General features: G+C 39.1%; 1 protein-coding gene across 16 annotated transcripts in view; it reads right to left on the reverse strand.

The window, feature by feature from the left end:
• ERC2 (ELKS/RAB6-interacting/CAST family member 2) overlaps positions 1-19,517 on the reverse strand; it is a 937,892-nt gene that overhangs the window by 905,833 nt on the left and 12,542 nt on the right. The gene's annotated exons all lie outside the window — the stretch shown is intronic.

The following is a 19,517-nucleotide window of genomic DNA, read 5'->3' on the forward strand; positions in this document are numbered from 1 at the left end:
AAATACAAACCAAAACCACAATGAGATACCACCTCACACCTGTCAGAATGGCTAACATTAACAACTCAGGCAACAACAGATGTTGGCGAGGATGCGGAGAAAGAGGATCTCTTTTGCATTGTTGGTGGGAATGCAAGCTGGTGCAGCCACTCTGGAAAACAGTATGGAGGTTCCTCAAAAAACTAAAAATAGAACTACCCTACGACCCAGCAATTGCACTACTAGGCATTTATCCACGGGATACAGGTGTGCTGTTTCAAAGGGACACATGCACCCCCATGTTTATAGCAGCACTATCAACAACAGCCAAAGTATGGAAAGAGCCCAAATGTCCATCTATGGATGAATGGATAAAGAAGATGTGGTGTATATATGTATATATATATACGTATATATATATATATATGTATATATATATATATACGTATATATATATACACATATATATATATACACACACACACAATGGAATATACATATATATATATATATATATATATATATATACACACATACACACAATGGAGTATTGCTTGGCAATCAAAAAGAATGAAATCTTGCCATTTGCAACTATGTGGATGGAACTGGATGGTATTATGCTAAGTGAAATTAGTCAAAGACAAAAAATCATATGACTTCACTCATATGAGGACTTGAAGAGACAAAACAGATGAACACAAGGGAAGGGAAACAAAAATGATATAAAAACAGGGAGGAGGACAAAACAGAAGAGACTCATAAATATGGAGAACAAATTGAGGGTTGCTGGAGGGGTTGTGGGAGCAGGGATGGGCTAAATGGGTAAGGGGCATTAAGGAATCTACTCCTGAAATCATTGTTTCACTATATGCTGACAAATTTGGATGTAAATTTTTAAAAATAAAAAATAAAATTAAAAAAAATTAAAATTAAAAAAAATTTTTTTTAAAAGAGGTGGCTCAACCATCAAGACTCATATATATCTAGCCAGATCCTAAATGCTATTACCAGAGAAAATGGCAATCCTGGCTTTTTCTCCTTTCACATACATCTTTCAGGCTGGTGTTTTGGGACTGCTTTTCCATTTTGGTTGACCTAAATATTCACTCCACACTACCCCACACCTGTACAGAAATGGTACAAGAACAGTACACCGTGTTAGATTTCCTGGTCCCATACCCCCTAGAGAAAAATAGTAGAAGTTCCCTGTCATGGTTACTCAAGCACTTTGGTACACAATTTTACGTAACTGGGCTACAGGGTTGTGATTATTCCCTCAGTGTTAGGACCCAAATGGCCTTAATGGGGTGTATCATGGCTTCCTGCTCTTCTTCTTAGGATATGTGTAAAGTACTTTATTTTTCTTCAGCTTTTTAGACACTAAGACCACAGATTTTGGAAAGGGGCAAACCAAGGTTCAGATCTCCACTCTAACACTGGCTAGCTGAATGACCTTAGGTTAGGGATGGGCATGTGACCCACATTGGTCCAAAAAGATTTATGCCATACTTTAGCTGGAACAATTGGAAAAGATAAGCTCTTTTTCAGCTAGAATTTTCTTGCTTTGATGTGGCGCTTCTTAGTACTACCATGTGGAAATGGCTTCCCCGGGAGAGAAACTAATGCAAAGGAAAGCAAACCAAACTTTAGATAGTTTGAAATCAAATCAAGTGACATCACTTGATACCCTGGATCCAGTAGTCACTGAAGGTACATCTGCCCCAGGCCAGTTTAGTTACACATGCCAGGTAGAGTGACTGCATTAAAGGCCCCAATTCTTTACCCCTTCCTGAATCTATGTCCTTGGCATGCCCTCCCATCTGACTCTGAGTTCATTCATATGATTTGCTTTGGCCAATAATGTGATAGCAAACGCAAAGGAAGCAGAGGCCTGAAGTAGCACTTGTGTATTTACTCTTTTGCTCATTTTCCTCTGTAGTACTAATTAGAATATGCCCAGTGTAGGGGCACCTGGGTGGCTCAGTCGGTGTTTGACTTTGGCTCAGGTCATTATGTCACGGGTTTGTGAGTTCAAGCCCCATGCCCTGTGCTGACAGCTCAGAGCCTGGGGCCTGCTTCAGATTCTGTCTCCCTCTCTCTGCCCCTCTCCTGCTTGAACTCTGTGTCTCTCTCTCTCTCCCTCTCAAAAATAAATAAACATTTAAGAAAAAAAAAAAAAAGAATATGCCCAGTGTAGCCTGCTGGAAGATGAGAAATATAAAATAGAGCCACAGTGTCCTAGCCAATAGCCAACCAACCCCAAGACATTTGAGCAAGCCCAGCCAAGATCAGCAGAGCTGCCTAGCCAACCACCAGCTGACCACAGATGCATGAGCAAGTCCAATGAGCTCCATACACTCATGGACTAGAAAAATACTTCTTAGTATGTCATGATGTTTCGCAGTTGGATGTTCTGCAGGACTTCTGGAGCAACAGACAATGGATACATTCACTCATATGTTTCTTTTTTCATTCCATTCTAGTTGGGGTATCTTATACCCTAAAGAGTCCTCATATATAGTATGAAAAATATTTTCCATAAAAGTACCTCCTTTCCTAAAAAGTCCCTAAAAATAATTAAACTCCTGTTTAAAAAGAATTAAAAATAAATATGTTTATGTTGCTCAGGACTTTATTTCGTTTTACTTGAAAAAATACACAAATCATTTTGGGGGTGCCTGGGTGGCTCAGTCAGTTAAGTGGTTGACTTCCACTCAGGTCATGATCTCACGGTTCACGGGTTCAAGGCCTGCACCCAGCTGTCTCCATGCTGACAGCTCAAAGCCTGGATCCTGCTTCAGCTTCTGTGTGTGTGTGTGTGTCTCTCTCTCTGTCTGCCTCTCCCCTCACTTGTGCTCTCTCTCTCTCTCTCTCAAAAATAAATAAACATTAAAAAAAATCATTTTTTATCTAAAATTTTTTGTGTTCTGTAGGAAAGGTAAATCAACAGTTCCAACAATAGTAGTTACATATATGATGAGACAGACAGTAGAATAATGTGACCGTAATATGAATAGTTAATGAGATGGAAAGATGTTCATGACATACTAGTCAGGGCAAGGGTGTTGGAGCAGACTACAAAACATGTTTATGGTTTAATCACATGGTAAAACACACATACATACACGCTAACCTACAGAGAAGACTGGAACAACACACATCAAAATGTTAACAGGGGTGTCTGGATGGCTCAATTGGTTAAGCGTCTGACTCTTGATTTCAGCTTAGGTCTTAATCTTACAGTTTGTGAGATCAAGCCTCAAGTGCTGTCAGCACAGAGCATGCATGGGATTCTCTCTCTCCCTCCCCCTCTGCCCACCCCCTCTCAAAATAAATAAGCATTTAAAAAAATGTTAACAGTGGTAGAATTCTAAGTGGTTTTCATTTTCTTCCTTTTATTTGCATGTGTTAAATTTTCTATAATAAACATCTTTTCTACTGTCTTTTTAGTCTCTATTTCATTTATTTCTGCTCTGATCTTTGTTATTTTCTTCCTTCTACTAACTTAGGGCTTAGTTTATTCTTTCTCTAGTTCCTTAAGGTATAAAGTTAGGTTGTTTATGTGAGATCTTCCTTTTTTTCTTAATGTAGGTGTTCATCACTGTGAACTTAAGAAAATATTTTTTTTCCTTCTAAAAATTCCAACAGTTAAATGAACGTGTTATTTTTGCTATGCTTAGAATCTAGGAATCTAGGTCCTAGCTGAGCCACCACTTACAGAGTTGTCTTCCTAGAAGTGATAAAATCTAACTTGCTCTTTCCCTGTCTTCTCCTCTTGTATCCAGAGGCAGACATTTCTGAGGTCTCTAGCTAGGGTGGAGGTCCCAATCCAAATTCAATAAAATTTATACCCACACAGATTTCATCTGTGGTGATTTTATCAGCCCAGCTGGCCCAGGCTTTGGAGAACTGAGTAAAGAACAAAAAGTAGATCTGATCATTTAGAAACGTACATACACATAACACACATATAACATATGATATACAGAGATATAGTAACTTGTTTGAAACAATGTTTCTTTATTTAAAGAGCAATACATGTTGACAATGGCTCCAAGTTTCCTTGGGTTCTCTCTCTTTTTTTTTTTTTGGCTTAGTATCAGGTTTATGTAGTGTCATGGTATGGGTTGAGAAGCTTTCCATTTTTCACATTTTCTGGAACAGTTAGCATAACAGACTGCTCTATCCCTGAAATGTTTGGCAGAACACACCCATAAAACTGAATTGGCTTGGTTGTTGATTACCTTTTTATTGTTTACTAGGTTTAGTGATCTATTCAGGTATGTTACCTATTTTGTACCAATGATGATTAAAATGTTTCTTAAGAAACAGTCCATTCCATACAGATTTTTCAGCCTTAGTGATATTGCTTTGTGTAACTTTTCCTTAAATATTTTTAAATCTCCACCAGTTATGTCCTCATCTCATTCCTAATGTCGTTTATTTTTTTCTGTTTCTCTTGATGACCATATGACAAATGTAGGTCTACTTTTTTAGTGTTTTAAAGATACAGTTTTGTTTTGTCGATACATTCTACTACATACTCTCTTCCATTTTATCAGTATCTCTTTATCCTTGATAATAATTTCTACTTTCTTTGTGTTTACTTTGCCTTTTTGCATCAAATGTTCATTTATCTTCAATAATACTTTCTGATGAATGCATGTAAGATTACGCATTGGCTGCATATTCCAGGATTTTATGTATAGAACCCTTGCCATTTGTAAATAGCTTGTTATTTTTATTTTTATTTTTTTCTATCCCAGGGATTATTCAGAAAGATATACTTAAATGTCAAAGTGGTTAGAAGTTCTTGGCTAATTGGTTCTAATTTTGGTTAGTCATTCTAATTTTTGGCATTGGGATCATAGAATAGAACATATATGTTTCTATTATTTGAAATTTGTCAAAGACTTTCTAACTGGCCAATAAATGATCAGTTTTCTTAATTGAAATAAAGCAACTAATAGATGATTGTAGAAAAACTTTAAAATAAAGATATGCATACAGAAGAAAATGAAAACACTCCCAATCCTGGCACTGATAGGCCCTATCTGTTGATGTTGTTGGTTCCAATTCTTTTCAGTATGTGTGTGTGTGTGTGTGTGTGTGTGTGTGTGTGTGTGTGTAATTTTAGACAAAAGTAATTATTATAGTATGTATAAAGTCTTGTACTCTCCTTTTTGTCAATGTTTATCTCAATGTCCTCTCCTTCTTTCCACTTAACATTAATACCCAAATATCTTAATAAAACATGATTTTTAATGTGCACCATATGTCTCCAAGAGGGCCACCAATTCCACCGCTTCCTATATACCTTTGTCTCACCTTCCACAAAGAAGTGGATTCTATTTTCCTTCTATCTTGATCTAGGCTGGCCTTGTGACCTTGTGACTGCTTGGCTAGTAGATGCTTCAGAAGTGACACTATTCCAGCTCTGAGCCTAGCTCTAAAGAGGCCTACTAGCCTCTGCTTTTGCTCCCTTAAAAAAACAGAGATCTAAGGTCTGAGCTACCTTACTGGAAGGAGAAATAACACAGAAAGACCCAGAAGATTAGACACCATGTGAAGAGAAGCTACAAGAAGGAGAACCAAAGTATCCCTGATAACAGCCAGCATTAAGACACCTTAGAGACAAGGCATCTTAGACCTTCCAGCCCAGCTGCCATCAGAAATTAAGTACATGAGTGACAACTAACACTATGTGTAACAGAAGGACCACTCAATCAACCCAAAGAGTGATAGGAAATAATGAATTATTGTTTAAAGCCTCCAAAGCTTGGGGCAGGGGGGTGGTTGTTATGCAGCAAAAGAACTGAAACAGTGACTTAATGTTCATTGAATGGTTATCTAATCAACTATTCAACCAATCACCTATATGGGGCACTTAGGTCATTTCTTTTTAAAATGGAAATACCATAGGGGCACCTGGGTGGCTCAGTTGGTTAAGCATCCAACTCTTGATTTTGGCTCAGGTCATGATCTCATGGTTGTGAGGTAAGCCATACTGGTCATGGAGCCTACTTAAGATTCTCTCTCTCCCTCTCTCTTTCCCTCTGCCCCTCTGCAACTCATGCTCTCACTTTCTCTCTCAAAAAACAAAAACCAAAAAAATTAAAACTGGAAATATCATAATTAACATTATGATTGATAAAACATTGTATACATCTCTTACCATTTCCCTAGGATAAAGTTCTGGAAGTAGAATTATAAGATTTGATACCCAGTATCAAAATTCCCCCCAGAAATGTTGAAGTAATTTACACTCCCACCCTTACCTTTGGCTACTTCACCTCCACAGCCTCTACTCTTTACTCTCAATATATCCTGGAAGCCACCATCTTCTCTCAAGGCTACCAAAAATCCTTGAATTATCCAACTCAGGATCATAGTTCTACATATTCAGTAAATACATGTTAAGAAGTATTTAAGTACCAATAGTGTGCTACACCAGTCCTGCTTTATGCCACTGTTTTCTTGACAGTTTGGCAAATGTTCAGGTAAACAAGGCTAATGGGGGTTTTGATTTTATACCAAGATGTCTCAGAGACTTTAGAACACTAATGTTTATTGTGACTCTTCCAATAGTAAGTCTATAATGTAGCTTTTCCCAAGTTTATTTGACAAGAAAACCTCTTTTCCCTTCAGAAGTCCTGGAAATGTTTCACTGAACATTTTGATTTATTCCTATAACAAATAAATTTTAAGCATCAGCTTAATTCCCAGTGTTTAATACTGAGACACAGCTTCTGTCTATGGAAATTTTATCCTCTAGAATAGACTTTCTTAGAATTCTCTTCATCTCAGATCTAACCTGGTTTGAGGAGCAGACAGCTATAGGCAGTAGGCACTGCTTTAAGGGCAAGGACATGAAAGTGACCCAAAAGAATTAGAACTGACCTCTCAAAGGGAAATACAGAAGATCAAAATAATAACTGGTTGGAGTTATGACCCTACTAGAGCAAGAAATAAATACAATTCTGTATTTATTTTTCAAACACTCAATAGAAAAGCCAAAACGTCAAAAGGAATACAGGTCCATCATCATCAGTCTGTGTCTATTAAGTGAGGAAACAGGTGGATGTTGCCTACTCCAAGATCACACCAGAAAAGAGGCATTATATACAATTCCACAGAACTTACTAAATCAGATAGGAACTTCAGAGTCCATCAAAACGGTAACAGAATAATTTCTTCATCAGTATACATCTGCTTCTTAACAATAAATTATAATTAGTCACCTAGGCCCAACACTGTATTTGGGAATTAGTCTCTTTCCCCAGATTTACAAAGAGCAGGATGGTTTCCTGGAACAATTTTACCCTTATAGCTAGCTAGCACATAGCATGATGTTCATATCACAGATGAGGTAGGCCCAATTGACAAGGTAAGCCAAGGCAAGTCTCATGGCTGTCATGTCCTCCTAAGCCTCGTGATTCCTACTTATTCTACTGAGTCACTCACAACCCCCTCCCCCACCCCCAGCTGTGTTTAAATCACCTGAAATATGTTTAGGTACTTGTTTTGACACTTGGGCTTTTTTGGGTTGTATTTTCCTAATTACGTCTATCCTAATTTTTTTTGGGGGGGGGGTTTAAAATGAATCCCTGAGAAAGAGCAAAGAGATCAACTTTATTCAGCAATCAATAATGCTCTATTTTCCATGACTGACTGCACGAAAACCATCTCTAAGCTTTTCCACCCACCTATAAACGCATTATAAGAAATAAGGCCAAAGTTAAGCTCTTACTGTTTTAAATACTATTATGAAGCCAAGATAGGCTAAATCATTGAGCTTTCTTGCAAAACTCCTAAAAACACCTGCTTTCTTATATAGTTGTGATATACCATCCTAAGAAGGATAAATTATTAATTAGATTAAACTGAGCATAGAAACAGACAAATGTTGCTGACTATAACACCAAAGAAATTAATTGCATGACACTTTTCACTTCAAAAGCACTTCATGAATAAAATTCCAAGGTCAAGGGTAAGCTCCATTTAAGGTTCACACACAAAATCAAATCAAAGATGCTGTTACAAACCTATAAGAATACTTTCTCTAATTGCATATGGATTCATAAATAAAGTATACACTCATCCACTCATTCTTTAAAAGGTTTATGGACTCTTGAACTGTAAGCTCAGGGCAGGGAAAGGTAGAGAGTCTTGATTTCTGTCTACCTCAAGTGTCTCAGACTGGAATGGTCTATTTTAAGACGAAAGCACTTCCTGCTATCTGCTCTAAATTAGGTTAAGTTTATTTCCACAAATCTCAGCCTCAGCCCATCACCTGAGCCCTGCTGACAGACCGTGTGAGCTGAGATCATCAGTATCTCCCAAGATTTAGCCCAAATTAAAATATCCTTTTTTTTTTCTTCTCAGCATCCCAAACTTTTAAAAAATTTTGTGTCACAGGACTACAGTTAATTCTGAAATCCTTCTAGAAGAAGACAGAATGTAGAACAAATCTCAAGCAAGAAGCAGCTGCCCAGGAGCCAGATGCTGCCCGCAAGTGTGTTATATATGGCTAGCACAGTGTTCTTTAGAATTGTGGTCTAGTTACAAACATAGAGATATAGACATTTCACATTAAAATACAGATTTCAGCTTCTCCTAAAACTCTGAAAATCTGACAATGTCAAAATCATTTCCCTATGTGACAACAACTGGCTAGAGCCAACCAGCAGCCACCCCTTCAAGAGAGAGCATGCCCCCTTTAGTATGCCACAGTCCCCTCCATTCCCTATTACTTTACATTCGGTCTGATTCCCTCTTTTCACGCTTGTCCCTACAGGCATTTAAATTTTACCACTCTTACTCATATATCTTTAAAAAGAATTCATTCTCCTTCACCATCCAGTTAAAGTCCATTATCAAATCCTACCAATTCTGCCTCCAAAATCAATCACGATCTGCTCCTTTATTTCCACTTCTACCATCACCACCCTATTGCACTGACATGACTTGCTTCAGCTCTCCCATACCATCCCAAAGCATCTCTCCTTTTCAAATCCTCCCCCTTCTGCCTTACAAATTGTACTCCAAAGTATACTTCTGATCACAAAAGATCTTCCCCGACCCACTTAAAACCTTTCAAAGCATCCCAGTGCTCTTTGCACAAAGACCGAAATCCTTTCCGTGGCCTGAGGCCCTATACAATTTGGCTGCTGCCAACAGTTCCAGCCTCCTCTCTTGCCATTCTCTTCACTGACCCTGCCTGAGTCTTCCTTTCTGATGCTCAGTAGTATCAAGTCCCTTCCTGACTCAGAGCTTCAACTGTGCTATTCTATCTGCAGGGCTCATTCCCAGTCATTACTTAGATCACAACATCTAATAGCATACCCTCTACATGGTCCATCCCATACAAGTCAGATCTCTTGGCTGTGTTCTCTTAAAACATAATGTTCTTTTCTCTTGGTATGAAACACCCAAATCAAGACTGCACCTCCTCAGACCCTTGGTTTGCAAAATAGAAAAGCATAAAGGAGAGTAATCACTATGCACAAAGGATTCTGGAGCCTTCAGGGCAGAAAGTCATGGGCACTCCAGTCACAAAGCCCAGGATTCAGAGTAAGTGAGCTCTGTGGGAGGAGACAAACATGGTTACAAACAATACTACAGCTGCCAAAAACAAAATAATTACTTCAAGATAAGAGGGTATCCAGGCTAGTGATTGGGACTCAAAACAAGTACCCAAAAGCCATGGAGAAACCTGTATGGACAAAGCATGTGAGTGAGGTGGGAGACCATTCCATGCTGTTTGGAGCCTGTGCAGTGGGGCACAAATGCTATGCACAAGGATATGACTCATAAGGAAGCCCATGGGTTCCAGGAAGGGTTACACACAATCAGACACTGAGACAAGGGTTTGGGTACAGGTGGTTCATTTAGAAGGCAATCCCGGGAAGCACTCAGGAGGGAATTTAGCGCAAAGACATGGAAGTGAAGGAAGTCAATATAGAGTACATTTTCAAGGAGAGTTCTGCTAGGAAACTGGGTTCAGTCCTGCTGAAGGAGCTCTGAAACACAGTGAAGAACCTGCCTCAGAATTATACCTCCATAAGGGTAAGGTACCCATTCATGATTTGCAGACATTTGCTCCCCTGGTACATCCAGCCTGCACTACATGGAGGCCACGAGAAAACCCTCATGTTCCAAATATAGGCCATGAGTGCTGAGATGTGGCTGAAACACCAGTGGCATATGCTGCACCATGCATGACACACCAGTGGCTGAGCTGGCCACTGGGAAACTGGGTTGGCCTTCCCTTACAGGACCATATAGTGGGGACCATAGCATCTTTCTGAGGAAGACCGGTCTCAATAGCAACACCTTGTGGCACAAAGATGCAATCATATGGCAGAGTAGTTGGATAGAAGCCATCTCTGGGCTTGGGGGTGGGATTTATATCCATAACCCCCTTATTTTGGGGCAGTGTAATTCTGGGGTCAGGGGTCAGGGAAGGAGACAGGGAGAGTGGAGAGAGGTGGGGGAGCCCTGGAGAAAAGACCTGGAACTTCCAGCTAAGCTGGCAGGTGGGTTCCAGCATTTTTGGTTTAATTTGGACAAATGAAACTTGGAGCAAGGTTTTTGAACAATCCACATATGACCCAAAAGCCTTCCTCACTTTGTAATTCCATATTAGGGGCACCTGGGTGGCTCCGTTGGTTAAGCATCTGACTTAGGTCAGGTCATGATCTTGCATTTCATGAGTTCGAGACCTGCATAGGGCTCTGTGCTGACAGCTCAGAGCCTGGAGCCTGATTCAGATTCTGTGTCTCCCTCTCTCTCTACCCCTCCCCTGCTCACACTCTGTCTCTCTTTCTCTCTCAAAAATAAACATTAAAAAAAACTTTATTAAGAAATAATAATCCATATTAATTTGTGTGATTACTTATTGGATCATCTCTTGTCTCCTACTTTAAACCCTTATACTGTACCCCAAGGTTTAACATTTGTCCTATCTGGGGCCCAGAGCAGGACTACAAATAGAGGCCAAACACCATATATCCATACATTTTACAGTTATAAATCAAGCTAACAAACTGGTAAATAAAATGTATTCTATCTTCCTATCTTGACAAATATAAAAATATGAAAGGTAGGCAGCCTGGATGGCTCAGTCGGTTAAGCGTCCAACTTCGACTCAGGTCATGATCTCACTGTTGGTGAGTTTGAGCCCTGCATTGCGCTCTGCACTGACAGCTCCAAGCCTGCTTCAGATTCCCTGCTGTCTCCCTCTCCCTCTCTGCCCCTTCCCTGCACGTATGCATGCACTTTCTCTCATTCTCTCTCTCTCTCTCTCAAAAATAAACATAAAAAAAAAAAATTTAGAAAGTAAAGTTTGAATGTTAAACTAAGAATTCTTGGATTCTTCAAAGTTCTGGCCAAAACATAGTACCAAGAGGCAGTCCTGGCCCCAGTCAACATCCCTCTCTCCCCATCCCTAGCTCAGTCACAGCCCAGGGGGTCTCACACACTTGAACTCTGCAGCCTGAACACTAGGCTAGCTCTGTCTAGATCAGGGGCTGGCAAACGTTTTCTATAAAAAAACAGACAGTAAATATTTTAGATTTTGTGGGCCATTCGGTCTTTGTCACAACTACTCAACTCTGCATTTCAGCACAAAGCAGCCGTAGACACTCTGTAACCAGATGAGCATGGCTGTGTTCCAATAAAACTTTATTTATAGAAACAAGCATCAGCTGGATGCAGCCCACATTAGCCGGATGCAATGGTCTGCTGACACCTGGTCTATACTTTTACAAATAAGTGCCCCTCAGCAACTTCAGACCTAAGGGTATACACACTAGGAGCATGATTTTTCCTTAGAAAGGCAGACCTGGCAAAAAAAAAAAGCCCAAACAGACCCTGAAAGTCCACTCAGGATCATTTAGGAAGGGAGGTCCCAGGCCCGTGGCTACCCAGAGTGGACCCTGGAATGCCAGCACAGGCTCCAGTTGGGCACCTCCACTCGGCCCTGCAGACTCCTCCCCCACGGGGAAGATGCCGTCAGACGAGGGTCAGAGCCTGCCTTCTAGCACCTGAGGTGCAGGGGCTCTTCCTGATCAGACCCAAGGGCACACAGAAGATACGCAAAACAGTTTTGAACATTTGAAAGAATATATTTAAGATTATGATATTTTCATCATATCATTGAAATCACTTCCATGACAGTTAATGCAACAATTTTGTAATTGTAACCAGGAAGGTGAGACAATGTTTTTTACAAAGGAAAGAAAGGATCTGGCTGGAGACACATCTTTACTTTCTCAGTGTGGAGCCTGAAGCAAATTACTTGACTTCTCCGATCCTCACTCTTCTCAGCTGTAAAAGACTTTTCATAGTGTTTTGGGAAAGCTTAAATAAGATAAGAAAAGAAAAGTAATTAGCACAACACCCAGCACACGGCTAATGGTCAAAGAAAGCTAACTGGGTAAGCTCCAGGCTACCAGAGCAAGACACACCGGTTTAGAAATTTCAAGTTGTCTTAGAGTTCTCCCAGTCCATGGAGCTTGCCTTGTCAGACACTCCTGAGTCAAACTCAGCCTGCTATTGAAAACTGTTCAAGACAGCAACCATTTTTTAAAACTGGAAAGAAAAAATGGCCATTTTCCCATCCTCCTCAGGCTACAATATTACACATCTGTAGGTATTGAAAGTCCCAATAATAAACCATTTCATTTTTAAATTCCACAATGACATGAATTGGGGAAAAAAAAGTCGAGCTTGATATAGCCGAGATTTTAAAAGATGCTTTCCCATCATTCTCCAAGAAGCACTCTGCAACTCAAACACATTCATCCACACATCACTACTCTCTCTTTTAGTTTCCTCAAACTCGCTTTATAATGACTGTTTTCCATGATACAGATTTAGCATGATTACATGTTCAGCTGCCTTGGCTCTATTTTATGGTAAGGTGCTTAAGTGAAGAGGCTGACTATATTCCATACAACAAGGTAAGGACTCTGTATATCCACGTATTAGCTAACTGCACTCTCCAGTAACCATTTCCGCAGTTTTAATGTCAAACTCTTATCAATTTATTCTAAAGATTAAGTTTAAAACCTGAAACACCCAAAAACTTTTGTTAAAGGAAGAGACCACTGGGGCGCCTGGGTGGCTCAGTCGGTTAAGCGTCTGACTTTGGCTCAGGTCATGATCTCACAGTTTGTGAGTTCGAGCCCCGCACTGGGCTCTGTGCTGACAGCTTAGAGCCTGGAACCTGCTTTGAATTCTGTGTCTGCCTCTCTCTCTCTCTGCTCCTCCCCGCTCATGCTCTCTCTCTCTTCTTCAAAAATAAATTAAAAAAATTTTTTTTAATTATTTTTTTAATTAAAAAAAAAAAAAGGAATAGACCACTAACTAGTACACAAGTTAGACACACAAATTAAAAATATAGCAAAATCTCAAACAATAAACAGTAAATACAGAAATCTGAGATGCTAAGTCAAAAATAAAAAGATAATTATGATTAATAGAATAAACTGACTATAACATTATTCACTGCCTCAGAAAGTTTCATAAATGTAACAAATTAAGCTGGTTGCACTGAAGAGATAAAAGGTTTTTAGATTCATTTTTAAAACATCTGTGCATTTTCTTTAATCTTCAAATGTAAAATGTCAATTGCCAAAGCTTTGGGTATAGTGTACTTACAAAAAAGAATATTTGGGAATTATTGGGTCTTACACTAAAAATTCCTCAGTCTGTCAACTAACATGTTTCAGAGAAAGTGGTAAAAAGGTAAAAGAATAAGAACTCTACCCTTATGCCCTTAAAAATTCAATCACACAAAATTTTTCTACATTTAAAATCAACATGAAGGATTATGTCTAATAGGCTTTTGCTAGAAAAGAATATACACATAATCATGTACACAAGGAAAAATTTTAGCAAATTTTCAAGCTATTCCAAAAAAGAAGGGGAAAAAAGGACCACCATCAATAGCAAGAGATGGGAAACGGCTTAAATATGCACATTTGAGAGATAAGCATTTATCTATGTATTCTGCAAAGAAAAGAAAGAATAAATGCTACATCTTAACTCCAGGGTCTCTCAAAAATATGACTGATGACCATGGAGGAGTCACATGAGCCTTTAGCAAGAGCCAAGTTTAAGGTGCTGAATGGTACTCAGAAACCCCTCTAAGGGTGCCTGGCTGGCTCAGCAGGTGGAGCACGTGACTCTTAATCTTGGGGTTTTGAGTTCAAGTTCCACCTTAGGTATAGAGATTAAAAAGAAAATTTTTTAAAAAAGAAAAAGAAAAAAAGAAACCCCTCTAAAAACTGAAATTATAGTTAATGAAAGTTAATAACTATACTAAGTCATCAAGAAACTTAGTTAAATCTCTTAGTGCATGGATAAGGGTAAGCTTACCCAAAATATAGATATATTAAAAGGAAAATTACAGCATTTCAACAATATTTCTAGAAAACAAATCTGTAATATGGTTTCTGGCCTTCCAGAAACCCAAAGCCCTCCATATCAAAAGGGAGCCACAGCCCCTTTATTCGAGTTTACATGAGCAATATCTCTAATTATTGTGCAAGGCTGCCAGCTGTTATGAATATTGCAAATAGATGAGAACCTTTCTAGGAGTATAGGGTGTGGTCTCAGATGGAGAGAGTCCTATGAAAGAAAGGCAGAGTAGTACTAGAGAGAGAAAATCCAGTTTTGTAACCTGAGCAAGAACCAAGGAGGGGGCAGATCCATAGCTGTGTCTAGGGAATTTACAAATCTTGTGAGAACTTAGGGTTGTTTTTATTTCAATACTCTGAAAACAAATAATGTAAGGATATCCTTGATGATCACAGCAGCCATGACCATTGTGTCTGAGCAATATGTCCTGCCTTCAGGAATCACCTTAGGTCAATGAAAAAGGAAAAAAGATGGACTTGGGAATCTAAATGATGTGTTCTCACTCAGTGAAAGGTAAGGGAGGTCAAGTTCCTCAGCATGAATCAAAGTTTCACAGAAGTTGAATATTATAAATACGGTGGGAGAATTGAGTCACCATCCACCATACAGCAGGTTAGACCAGTAGACTCCCAAAGAACCCACCCAGAATAGTCAGTATCATATTTGTTACAAGTAGCAATTTAGCTAATGTGCTTAAATAAATATAGTTCAATTGAATTAGTAATAAGGAAGTGTACTTAATTTCTTTTTTTTAAGTTTATTTTTACTAATTTCTACACCCAGCGTGGGGCTCAAACCCACAACCCAAGATGGAGAGTTGCATGTTCCTCCAACTGAGCACAGCCAGGCACCCTGAAGTGTACTTAATTTCTAAATTGATTTAGTTTTATAAAGGTGCAAGGGCTAAAAACAAAACAAAACCAAAAAAAAAAAAAACAAAACCCAAAACAAACAAAAAATACACAAAAACTCCCCTACAATTAAAAGTATCATTACAGTAATGATTTAAGTCAACTCTGGGGTTCTACAAATTATTTACTTTAAATTTTTTTATGTTTATTTATTTTGAGAGAGACAGAGACAGTGTGAACAGGAGAGGAGTAGAAAGAGAGGGAGAGAGAGAGAGAGTCCCAGGCACTCTGTACTGTTAGTGCAGAGCCCAACATGGGGCTTGAACTCACAAAACAGTGAGATCATGACCTGAGCCGAAACTAAGAGTCAGACGTTTAACTCACTGAGCCACCCAGGAGCCCCAAATTATTTATTTTAAAAGGTATCTCATCCAACTTTGAGAAACTCTGGTTAAATCCTGAATCCCACATTTATTATTAAGCAAGTTCACAAAACTTTCTGAGCCTCAGTAAATAACAATGGCCTCAGAAGTAACGATGGCTACTTCACAAAACTAAGGTCAGTCCTAATGAAATCAGAGAACATGCAAGTACTCAGTACAGTGCCTGGGGCTTAGTAAATACCCAGTACAACAACACTCACCATCATCAATATTAACTACAAACACATTGTATTGTTTTCTTAAAGGATGATCATCTTGTTGTTAATAATTAGTTTTTGCCCCCTATTAATTTCACATATGACTAGGAAAAGCATTCAAATTCTGAGCCTTATATTCCCTTCAATCTCTATGATCAGTTCTTGAAAGAAAGTAAATTGATTGAATTATTAGAAATAATAATACTACCTATGTAGGTGGTTTTACATGTATCCCAGGAAGAGAACTAGACCCTTAAGCACAATATGTTTCTTTCTTATGTATAAAAGAGGAATAACAATATTAAACATTTGCAATGGCTCTACAAAGATTGGCTGATTAAAAAAGTTGCTAAGCAATTTACACATGAGGGTAAAATTTTCACTAGTGCAGCAAATTGCATCATTTGTTCAAAATATTCACTGTCCCTCTCTAGTTAGCTCATTCCTATATTCTCCTTCCCATAAAAAAAAAAAATCCTTTCTGCCTCTCTGACATCAGGTTTGGCCATGTGATTTGTTTTGACGAATGCAATGCAAGTTGAAGTAACACATGCCATATCCAAACAAAAGGTGTAGGAGCCATGTTATGAGTAATCCATTCGTTTTTTCTTCTTTACAGTGAGACCGGCTCATCCAAGGAAAGGACCATTCCCTTCAGCCTGACAACCAGAATAAAGACAAGGTAGGGCCGCATTACAGACAACCCCTGGGAGAGAAATAAACCACTGAGATTTGGAGGTTGTTACCTCAACATAACCTAGCAATATCTGACAAATACATGCAGATCCCACAAATGGAGGACTAAAACAAAATTTTAACATTTAGGTTAAAATATAGAGGAGCATTTCCTCCCTCACTGATTCATCTCCCTCACTTCTTTCCTCCCTTTGCCATAATACCAGTCTGGTAATGTTATTCTTTCAGTGATAAAATGTCTCATCTTAGGTCTCTAAATGCAAATCACTTGTAAGTGATGTCTTTTGAGGCACAGATACACATAACTAACCATTTTAACTGCGTCCAAATGTATTCTCTTTATCATTCCTGGGCACTGATTTCTTTCCTAACAAATAGCTGCTCCAAATGCTTGGACATCAAGAGGAAGGCAATCATTGGAGAGGCCTAAAGGGGGATAAACCCTACTGAGATAATATAGTTATGCAAACAGCTCAAGTGAAGGGCAGGAAACATCAATGGGTGTAGGCTAGAACTCACCACATCAATGGTTATCACGTGTGTGAGTGCCTGCCCTGGAGCACAATCCCATGAAGAGTCCAGTCATGTCTGGCCGAAGCATGCCTCACCACAGGATGTCAAAGAAAGGGGCCCGATGCACCTGCTATCTGTGATTCCATCTTACAATGAATGGCTCTGTGCATTCCAGATTGCACCAAGTGATGCCACTGTCTTTCCATGAGCCTTGTGCAAGACAGATGATTCAACCCTGATAGATCCTTAAAGGCAATAGCCACGTCTCATTCATCTTTGTATCCCAGTTCTATTACACTTGTAATTAAAGGCTGCTTAGTGCAGAGCAGTTAAAAGCATGGGCTTTGAGTCAAGAGTTCAAGATTCAAATACCAGCTTCTCCACTTAGTTGTGTTAACAACCTTATGAATAGATGCTGTTAAGTACCCTTCTACTGTCCCTCTGACTTGAACATTTTAAACTTTTTTAACATTTATTTTTGAGAGAGAGAGAGAGAGAGAGAGAGAGAGCACGAGTGGGGGAGGGGCAGAGAGAGAGAGAGAGAGAGGGAGACACAGAATCCGAAGCAGGCTCCAGGCTCTGAGCTGTCAGCACAGAGCCCGAGATGGGGCCCGAACTTACAAACCGTGAGATCATGACCTGAGCCGAAGTCAGGCGCTCAACTGACTGAGCCACCCAAGCGCCCTCTGACTTGAACATTTTAGAGCAAAGGACTTTACACCACCAATATCAGCATCCCTGCTGAAGACTTCTTTTGAACCCTGGAAAACTACTCTGCTCTTGTAGGGTGCAAGATACAAGTTCGAGGAAAGTAACCACCTTCAAAAACAACTGGTTGAGATGTTTATATGTCTGTGCTCACCAAAGCATTATTCACAATATCCAAAAGGTAGAAACAAACCAAATGTCCATTGACAAATGAATGGATAAACAAAATGTGGTATGTAAATACAATGGAATATTATTCATCCTTAAAAAGGAATGAAATTCTCATTCATGCTACATCAAGGATAAGCCTTGAAAATATTACACTAAATGAATTAAGCCAGATACCAAGGGACAAATATTATATGATTCCACTCACATGAGGTACCTAGGATAGTCAAATTCAAAGAGACAGAAAGTAGAATAATGATTGCCAAGAGACTGGGGGCAGGAGGGAATGGGAAGTCAATGTTTAATGGGTATAGAGTTTCCTTTTGGGTTGATGCAAAAATTCCGAAGATGGATGGTGGTAATGGTTTCACAACATCGTGCATGTACTTAAAACCACAAAGTTGTACATTTAAAAATGGTTGAAATGGTAAATGTGTGCTACATATGTTTTACCACAATAAAAAAATAAGAATAATAAAAATATATCTTAAAAAAGAAAAGAAAAAAAAAACTGACAGAAGCTGGTGGTTGGTTACACATCCCTGCTCGCTTAACCCTCACCTTAGGGTGAGATCATCCTAAGGGAGGGGTTTTACCCCATTTTCAGAGCCTCCTTGTGAGATTACACTCCAGTCACCACTGGAGTAGCTTCCTGAATAATGTCCCATCTGTTGTCTGCCTTCTCTTTCCTACCTCATACCCTGGTTCACCTACTGGTGATAGCAAATAATTACCTTCACAAGAATACTTGTCTCAGGGTTTGCCACTGAAGGCAAGTGTCTTAACTTCTCTAAACACTTACTTCCTCATCATGAGAAATAATACTTGGATCATGGACTTACTGTAAAAATTAAATGAGATTATTCTTAAACATGCTTAGCAAAATGCCTGCCACATAGTAGTTACTTATTAGCTTCGTGAACTTCTAGCCCAATAGTCACCTGCCTTTTAAACAAGTCTCTCAGTTTCAGGAAGAGATTAAAAATCAAAGAGCTATCGTCTTCCATCTTCCACCCAATTAACACCTCCCATGATTTATCATTCGCCATTTAACCACAAGAGGCATGAAAAGGAACTAGAATTTTGCATCCAATTCAAGCCTTTGCTTAGAAGTGGGGTAAGCCCACAAAGGAAGTTAGATAAACTCCCAGATATAACAGATTTTCCAAGACAGACAGATCACCACCATACCCTCCTGACCTGGAGAATTAGGTCAGGATAACAATACACAAACCTTAACTCTACCCTTTCTCTTTGCCTCCAAATGTACCATCTTAGCATCATTAAGGCTTATGATGAAGACTAAGATGCATTGAGTCTTTTCTGCTCTCTAGTGCACCAAATGAAACCATAGCATCAAGAAAATCCATTTAAGTGTATCCTTTGCTAAGTACCATTTTATTTGCTTTGGTTTCTCTTTACTTGCTTGCCAAAATACACAGAGAATTTTGTTAGCACAGTGATCAACTGTGCCAATTAGCAAACCAGAGGAATAGGTTACTGACTCTGGTGGACTCTCATAAATAAAACTGATG

Source organism: Leopardus geoffroyi, chromosome A2 (assembly GCF_018350155.1).
Source record: "Leopardus geoffroyi isolate Oge1 chromosome A2, O.geoffroyi_Oge1_pat1.0, whole genome shotgun sequence".
NCBI classification, from domain to species: Eukaryota; Metazoa; Chordata; class Mammalia; order Carnivora; family Felidae; genus Leopardus; species Leopardus geoffroyi.